This window comes from Rhagoletis pomonella, unplaced genomic scaffold (assembly GCF_013731165.1).
Source record: "Rhagoletis pomonella isolate Grant_MI unplaced genomic scaffold, Rhpom_1.0 Rhpom_scaffold_00001, whole genome shotgun sequence".
NCBI lineage: Eukaryota > Metazoa > Arthropoda > Insecta > Diptera > Tephritidae > Rhagoletis > Rhagoletis pomonella.
The window spans coordinates 36,861,807-36,871,657 of NW_023458555.1; positions in this window are offsets into that span (position 1 = coordinate 36,861,807).

Below are 9,851 nucleotides of genomic sequence, written 5' to 3' on the forward strand. Positions count from 1 at the left end.
TGCATACATCCAATTGCTACAGAGTTATTGTACTTATCTAAAACAGTATGTTGAAATATGCACATGTACTCGTATGTACATACATTAGACCGTACCGCAAAAAAACTTCGCCGCACAAGGCAATTCGGAAAATATTATTTGCAATATCTTCGGCATTTACAGTCGGATCTTAAAGTATGATAAATTGCAGGGACCGAAAATGATCGATATCATCAAGGATTTTTATTTAAAAATTATTGTATAATCTTCATTTTTCGATTTATATTACGCTCATTTTTAATCGTTATTTTATGATTTTTACTTTTTCGATCAAAAATAATCGTTATTCTTTGATTTTTATTTTTCCGATCAAAAATAATCGGTTTTCCTTGATTTTTTTCGATCATTTTTAATCGTTCTTTTATGATTTTTCGATCATAATTTCAGGTTAATATTGTCTGATTCTAGAAAACCAAAAAAACTGGTAGTGTTGAAAAGTAAAGCAACAAACGTAGACCTAAGCTAACCTCCAGAGCCACAAAAAGAGTTCAGCAGGAAAATTAAAACAAAAATTCTTTGATTCATTGCAAATTTTATTTACTAAAAAGTAAGTGCTAAGTATTGAGGTATTTATGTATTGTATTGTATTGAGGTATTTATGTATATAATATATCAAGAATATAAATATATTAATAAAAATATCGATAACAATATCGATTATTATATCGATAAATATATCGACAACAGTATCGATTATTTTATTGATAACATATCTATTGTAACATCGATAAATATAAAGATTGCAAAATCATTAAATTTATCGATAAATATATCGATATCAAGATCGACAAAAATAACAACAATTTTAGTCCCGGAAATCCCGAATTACTCTCGAAAATCTCGAAATAGTGCTGATTAAATTTTTCCTACCTAAACCATAAAGTATTTGGGCATGTAATAAATACTTTAGTACTTTAGCGACGGTATTTTGCATCCCCAAAGTACCCGAGTACTTTGGACTAGAGTATTTCGCGCCTTTACTTTACCATCTAACAGCTCCTAAATGGCAAAGTATTTTTTACTTTAGTATTTACCAACTCCTGAAATCCAAATATTAAGTATTTGAGTATTTAGTACCAAAACTGGTATATGTATTAAATACAAAAGTACTCAATCAAGAATGCCCATCATTGGATACCATGTACATATGTGTGTACATACATATGCACATATCGTCGTTTAAAGTATAAAACCGCGTATCGTCATTCTGCAAAACCGCTTAACTAAAATTTTTTGCCAAAAATTGGATTTGCTCACACAAGCTCTTGGCTCAATCCTTAACCATTCGTCCTGAAATATATTAGCCAGAAATGCAATTGCTTTACAAAATAGAAAACCTTTTTGAAATATGAGTGTTTTTACTCTCTAGAAAATAATATATGCAACCTGACCTCTTGCCTTTTTGCATTTTGTTGATACGCGGTTTTATACTTTAAACGACGATATCATGCACGTACTTGTAAAAATTGTCAAATCTGTACTCATTCGATTTACAACTTATAAAGAACTAAGAATAACTATTATTTTTGAACGACAAAATAAAAATCATAAAATAACGATAAAAAATTATCGAAAAAATAAAAATCACACAATAGCGATTAATTTATGATTCTTATTATAAAAATCATAACGGTTACGGTCCCTGATATGTCGATGTTCTTGTCTTCAGAAGGCCAGTTTTTTTTTTGGGGAGGTAAAATATATAAAAACATATTAATTGTCGAATGTACATAAATATGTAGGTATCAATGGAAAACGGCGATCGCTGGGTTAGGGCAAGCATTTTTTATTTATTTTTTTGTTTTCTTGTAAGGTGGTACAGTCTAATGTATGTATATATGTATGTACATATGAATTGCTGATATTTTGTTCTCGACGTACATACGCGTACGCGCTATTTCTTACTCAACGTTATATATAGGAAGTTATGGCTAGTAAGAAAACTACTTGTTGTTTGTGGTATTAATGCTTTGTTGAGTTGTACAGCTTTTATGATTATTATTGTTTATATTTGTGTGTAATTATGTTGTTATTGCGGTAGAACGATTTTTGTTGGGAAAAAAAGAAGAGCAGCTCTGGTCGGAAAATGCAAATTTAAGGTTTCACTGAACCGCTGAAATTTTCCGAAAAATCTGCAAAAAGTCCAAAATAAATCACAATTCATAAGGTGTAATTTCTACTACCGCGAAAAATACTTAAAAAAATTTCTTAACCCTAAGCATGGAGTTTTATCTACTCTGTCGTTTCGTACTCAGTTGACCCAGTGATCCTGGTCGCCGCGAAGTTCATTTCTAAAACCTGGCAAGGTGTGCAGAAGGGAGTGGTCTGAGTGCTGATTCCTCCAAAATTGAAACCTTTTTTTTTTAATTTTTGTGGTTGGAGGCCGTTTATACCAATTTTTACCGAATCAGCATGCAAAGAATTCAACGAAAAAAGCATGAAAAATTCTCTCAAAACACCAAGCGACGCTAGAGACATTCTTCGACATTCTGCCCATTAACATCAATGTGAAAATCCCCACAACTAAGAGCTCGCGGTGACTTGCTGATTTTAACAGGCTGTGATTAACTGGAAGAGGCGATGCTTCCATTCTAGACAGAGTCGGGGTGGAGTACATCAGTTGCGATTTTCAGATCACGGTAGTATATAGATTTTGACTGAAACTTCGAGATCTACTTTGCCAACAGAAGTGTCAGGGAACTTAACATCGCGGTGATGAGAAACTATCTTTGAGAGAAGTTTTTTGAATACAGATATATGCAGTCAACACGGCAATGAAAGGAAGTAAACCTTATCAACCTAGCCCTATTGAATCTTGTCATCGTTGTGGGCAATAAAGCTGCTCGATATGAGTTCAATATTGCCGAATAACTCATCAGCAAATTTTTCATCGATCTTTACTGGGTCCCGGAACACGATGGTATTCCGGAAAATGAGAGAGCAGAAAAGTGGCCAGAAAAGTGATACAATATAGGACGAGGAGAAGCGGTTCAAAGTATAAAGCTTTCGTTGCAATTTCTGGTTTCACGACAGCAGTTAAACTAATCTACAGACATGTACTGTATACCAATCACTCATTGATTGAACCAAGGCTAAGGTTTTCCAAACCGTACGTTCGGCTTCTCATCAGAATACCAATCCATCCCGCACCTCCTATTTATGAAAATGAATGCCTTACATTTCGAAGAAAACTGCCCAAAATTCAGGGCGAATACTTCTTCGAGAACTTAGACAGCTTACGGAAAATTCCATTGAAGGATTTACTAGTATACCCAAGAAATCCAAAATATTTTAAAATCGTGTAGAAGCAGGTCAGAGGAAAATCACTCCTGTGCATCGCAATAGTGATGTGCGCTCAAGAGCTGCCCGTCTAACCTAAACAACCAACAGGGTCGCTTGAAGAAGCGGTTGGGATAGAGCGTCAGATCTACCTTAACCAATTTCAAACACACCATCATCGATTGAGGGAAGTTGAGCATTCGGAACTTTATAGTATGTATATGTACCTCCTGGTCAATAGTACAAGCATCGTCTAACCCGGATTAATTGGATTGTGCAATAAGAGAACCATTTTAAAGTTGAGTTCTAGTGTACCTCTATGTGGTTCTTCACAATGTCTATAGACTTTCCTACGATAATATTTAAGAACGTTTCCAGTTCTGACAATAGACTTCTTGCGCAGTGGCTCAAATTATAATATGTCGGATACCACTAGGTTTCTGCAGATAAACTTGAGTTTCTTTCCACTAAAATCTTATTCAGGGATTTTTCTTTCACCATTGGCAAGATTTTATGCACAAAAGACTTATCTACGATTTTAATGATTAAATATATGCAAACCACACTCTATGGGTCTTTTTTCGAGTAAAAGTTTCGAGAAAACGATATGCGCTCCCGAGGTATCATGATTGTTTGGAATTTCTACAATTGATGCACAATAATGTTGCCGGGTCCAGGCGACTTGTAGTGCTAGGAAGAGTCAAGTGCTCAAAGCAGGCTACTAACAGGGCGTTTCGTAAGAAAATCGTCAATTCCGGCAACTTCTTGAAAGCTCTTTTCTGTCTTTCGAAAGACTAATTTAAATATTCTGTTTTCTTTTGCCAAAACTAAAAAATTTAATTACATAAAAGATATATTTTTCTTCTTGAAGCAATAAAAACTAATTTAAAAAAGAAACAAAAATGAATTTTAATAAATATAAGTAAAACATGTTTCTAAACATTAAATGAAATTAAAAACAAATGTTTTTTCTTTTTGAAACAATAAAATCTAAAAACTAAAAGATAAAAAATAAAGGAAAAATAAAAATATGTTCCTTACAATTAAATTAATTTAAAAAAATTCTTTTAAAACAATAACATCTAAGATTAAAAGAAAGTTGAATAAAAAAAGAAAAAAAACTAAAAAAGTAAATTTCTAAAAGTTAAGTAAAAAAAAATATTTGCTCTTTAAAACAATACAATCTAAAAATTAAATGAAAATTAAATTGAAAAATAAGAAAAAAATATATAGCAATGTTTTGTAAAAGTTAAATGAACTTATTTATTTATTCATATATTTTTCTTTTTAAAACATTAAAATTTAAGCATTAACAATTAAAAGAGAGCTGAATTAAAAAATGATAATTTTGAAAAAGTAAAAAATTTCGCCGCCCGAGTATTCGAACCTCGAATTCCATGCCTGTGCTATGCCATTGCGACTGTTGGATCAGCACGAGCATAATGATATATACATGCAATGTATTATATACAACTTAATTCACAAAGGCCCTAAACAACACTTTTTTCGAAACTGATTCACTTCACAGATTTTGGTAGGATATATTAAAATACATTTACACTAAAAATTTTAAAGTGTTAGTACCAAAAACAGCGGAATCATAACACTTTTTAAAAAGCCCTCTACGTATACATAATTTGATTTTTATAATATATTTTGCTTCTCCCGTAAAATAAAAAAAAATTGTTGGTTAGGGCCTTTATGAATTAAGGTAACGATATGTTTTAGTATATCTCCATTTTAAAATGCAAAATTATAAAAGTCGTCAAGAACTCTTATTCGTTAAGCCTTAAAAGGTATGATAGCCAGAAATTATGTTTTTAAGATAATGTAATGCCCTTAATTAATCCAGCATTCTCGGGGGTTATTAGGGACCTCAAAATAAAACAAGAAAACAGCAACTTTACATCAAAGCAAACATTTCCAATCTTCATACTATTTACCTATTCACTTTTGTGTGTCATACAAGGTATGTACTATAAATATATACATACATGTATGCATACACCCATCCCCTTTCGCACTGCATTGAATGTGAAACATTGAAATTTGACGACTCCAAAAACTCCAAACAATTATTCACTATGCAAAACACGTTTCTAATTAAAATTACTCGTACAAAGAGAATGCCAAAGCCCCAACAAACATGAGCGCAGCGAACAAAAGTGCCACATATGTGCATAGTACATACATACATATGTAAATATTCAAATGCACAAAAGAAGCAAGGAAAAATAGGAAAATACTAAAATATATTGTTCAAATGTAAAAAGAAGAAAACGGTTTGTAAAAAATGTAGGCACTCAAGTTCGCACAAATTGTGTGAACTACCGCACAGCAGCGACAAATGTCCATAATAAGTAAAATACTGCGGGCGCTCATTACGAAAACCGTAAAAAATACACAGGTACATCCCCACGTACGTATTATGTATACATATAGATACTTGCATGCAAACATACATAGAGATGTAGTATTTTTTCTACAAAGGTGAATAGGGTGGAAGGGAGACGTAGGGAGTACCACGTCACAGTTGAGGGGAAAATGTTTGAAGCTTGGCTGATAGCACTTTTTTGCCAACTTGGTTTAAATACGAACTCATTTAGTATTTAGTATGTATTTATATATATACAATCCTACATATACGTATGTATGCATATGCATTTAATTTAAAAAAAAATAAAATTGTGCTGAAGTGATCTCTATCCTTTACGACCTACCGAACGCAATTGCATCTGCCTCTTCCCTAAGCGGAAGTTGAACACACTTCAGTGAGGTGGCACGTGTTGCACGTGTGACACGTGTGAGTCTTTTTCGATGGGGCAATCCAGTTGTCTGCTCTTATTGACCTAATATATATACAGTCGTATGCCAGCATTATTCACCAAGTGAATAAATGTTTATATATCTAACAGCTTGTAATAGCAGAGGCACTGAGTGTACTCCAATATGCTGAATGATCATAAAAAGCATTTACAGGATCGAATGTTGCACAGGAAAATCTTCCTTAGGCCTATCCGCGCTGTGGCTGAGTTAGCTAAAAAAAGCAGTCTCGAGTCGATCTTACCGAGAGTAGAGCGCTTTGAAGTACCTTTTACTAATATCGACTATGACTGTGGACAAATCTTGGAAAGAAATGTCAGCTCAGCGAACGCTGAAAGATGGCCAGCAAATGTGAAATTGCAGATTCCTTGTAGCCAAAAGTAGACCGTTAAGTATTCAAGCGATGAAACTAAATATCATATCGGATCCTCACTTACACAGCTACTTAGAGGACGATGAGTTGGAGTCATCTCAACACTTTCTCTTAAGCCGCACAGTTTTTTTTGCAAGGCTACGGTCTAAACACCTCGTAACGCACTTATTAACTAGTCTTGAGGACATATTCGGGACTAACATCCGCCGCTTTCGCTTAAGCTTAGCAGCTACCGACCGTCTTGCCACAAAGAACTAATGCGAAATACGGAGCCTTTCACTCTGATCTATAAAATCAAGGGCGACCCTTATCATCAGCTTGATGAAAGAGGTCAAACTGCAATTAGGCATCCCGAAAATTTTAGGGGTGTCCTTCGACAGCTTGCTCTCCTTCTGCATACGCCACAGAAATTTTTAGTAAAGCAGTTGGAGAGTCGGAACAAACTCCGCAAAACTTTTACTTAATTGAGCATTTTATGCATCAAGCATTCTGCAGACGGTAAAACACTCAAAGATAATATGAATTGATGTCTCCCTGGTCGAGTCGCGATAGCGACAAAGCGAATTACATGGTTTTCTAACTTTCTTTTTTTGGGAGGCTGATTTGATGTTGGAATCTTTTCTTGTTGTGCCCTCGCAGTAGCCTTGCGCAGTCCTACTGAGCTACGCCAGTTAAGATCCCTCAACCCGTTCCTTTTCATGTATAGACCTTCCTTAATGGTATTAGGACCAACGTCCGGGAAACGCGCAGTCCAAATTGGAGTGGTCGCTGGCGGCTCTTGCAAGAAAGTCCGATAACTCGTTTCCTGGTACTGCCCTTGTGGCCCGATATCCATGTTAGCTGGATCTTGTTGTGACTACCAAGGGAGTTATGTACGTGTTTCAATGTCCTCAAGGAAAGACTAATGATGATAAGACCCAGACTTACGGCGCACACATTGGTCGGATCCTCGGCTGTAAAGAATGGCCATAAACGATATTAACTGAGCGACAAGCACCGGGGCCACTGTGGTTGAGTAGTTAGAGATGCGTACTACCACTCCGAAGAGCCTAGGTGCGATCCCTGGTCCGAAAATTAGGAAAAGTGTTTTCCGATAGCTGTCGCTCCTCGGTTGGCAATGGCAAATCTCCGAGTATATTTCTGCTATGAAAAACAGCTTCTCATAAAATTTATTTGCCATTCGGAGGCGACGTAAAACTGTTGTACCCTCCGTTTGTGTAAGAACATGAAAACGCACACCACAAATTGGCCAAACACTTTGTAAAAGTGTAAGCGGCAAAATATAATTATTATTCGACACCGCTTTTAGAAAACCTCGCCCAGTGAATACCGTCATCGGAGTTCAACCAACTCCAATTTCAGATGAAAATCTTCAGCTATCACTAGAGAGAGACGGGTAACTCTGGCGCAATAAAGATCTGAATACTGTAGCAGGTTGAATACCTACTTACCCAGACTCGACCGTGACATATTTAAAATATTTTTGGCTCGGAGAAGCCATCCACAGCACACCAATTGACACATTACTGGCATCCTCTAGCTCATTTAGATAAAACCCATGATCTTTGGTTCCACCCCGTCGAAAAAAATGTTAGCCAATTTAAACAGGTCTTAGCTGTGCCGTTGCACTAACAACAGCAACAAGGACTTTTCTCAACTTCGCAAAGAAGTAAATGTATGTTCACACAGGCCCCTAATCTGGCAATTAGCCAAGCTTACTCGATTAAGGCACTAATTGGGCTTGATTTACCATACCAAATTTCAATTCTTAATTGCTCTATTAGTGATTAATTGAATGCTAATTGAATGACTTTTTCCATGCAACCGTGCTGGGTATGTTTAATTTTGACTCTAAATTATATTTATTGAACAATTGGGTTTCTGGCCCACTTTTATACCAGATATTTATTCAATCAGTGGTGGAAAATTGAAATTTCAAATTGTACCCAATTTGCGGCAAAACTTTACCTAAAACTAGATAAATGTACCTTAAAAAGTAAATATGCAATTTTATTTGTGTATATGTAAACATTAAAGAAAATAAGAGGACAACTTTTCCTTTCGATACGATATCAACTTCTGTATTCACATCAAACAAATTAGGCTCTAAAAAGAGTCTCTTCGAGCAGTTCGAGACAAAATTATGTTTTCGAAATGAGTTCTTCGATTTGGTGTTTTACAAACAAATTTTCTCCGCCAATCTGGCGTAATCAACTATAGTTACGTTACTCTTACCCCCCTTTTGTGCCATTTGTATTCCTCTTCATAAAGGAAAATGGGGAGTTTGTACCGAATGCACCTTCCAACTAAATAACCTACATTGGTTTGGTTTTCCATCACTGTATCTAATCGGGCAGCTGACTATGTGTGAACACCAAAATGTGGTAGCTCAATTAAAAGGTTAATTGATTCAATAAAATTTCTGTCTGAACCTTATATTAGGTAAGCAAGAATATTTTTATACCTGCTGAATGTTCTAACTTAAATTTTGTCTAACTGAATACACCCGCTGCGGAATCAATTCCTTAACGCCACGTACATATTTATGTATGTAAATATGTAAGCTTTTTATGTCACAAACCCAACCGCCAAAATACTAAAATTACATGCCAGTTGTTGTTGGGAGTAGAGTGGCCTGCTTGCCTGCCGACCCTACCGCCGCATTCTGCCGGGAGTTAAAGCTACTATGCGTCGCCGCATTTGTTACGCTAAATCGTCGCGTACACATATGTATGTATGTATGTATGTACAGCAACAGATGTTTGTAGGAAAGGGTAGGACGTGGTGTCAAGAGCGGGCGGCGGTGGCACAGAAAACACCTGAGTTGGCATGTTTGCATAGAAAATGATGCATGTTTTCGCGCTGTGACTTTTTTTGTTTTTCTTTGGTTACTCACTCACCTTTTTTCGCAGCAGGGTATGCACATAGAAGTGAATACATATTTTATTCTGAAAGTTAGTCTGCTCCATTTTCCTTTTTTTTTGTTTTTGCGGCACTACTTCTTCCATACAGTCAACTTGCTTACTGTTGTTATGACATTATTATATTATTTTATGGTAATACGATATGCACACGGTAATAATGAAAATGTTTATGCGAAGGCGACAAAAGACGCAAATGCGCGTCATACACCCACACATACATGCATACATATGTACGTGCGTCAGCGGGGACAAATATATATGTATGTATGTATATACCTACATGTGTATTAGAGGTATACGCCGCCGAGCCACGCCGCCGCCGCCGCCGTTTTTTGTCATTTCTCACGCGCCGCCGCCGAGTTACGTAAATATCGGCGCGGCGGCGGCGGCGGCGGCGTTCGGCGCCTAAGGAA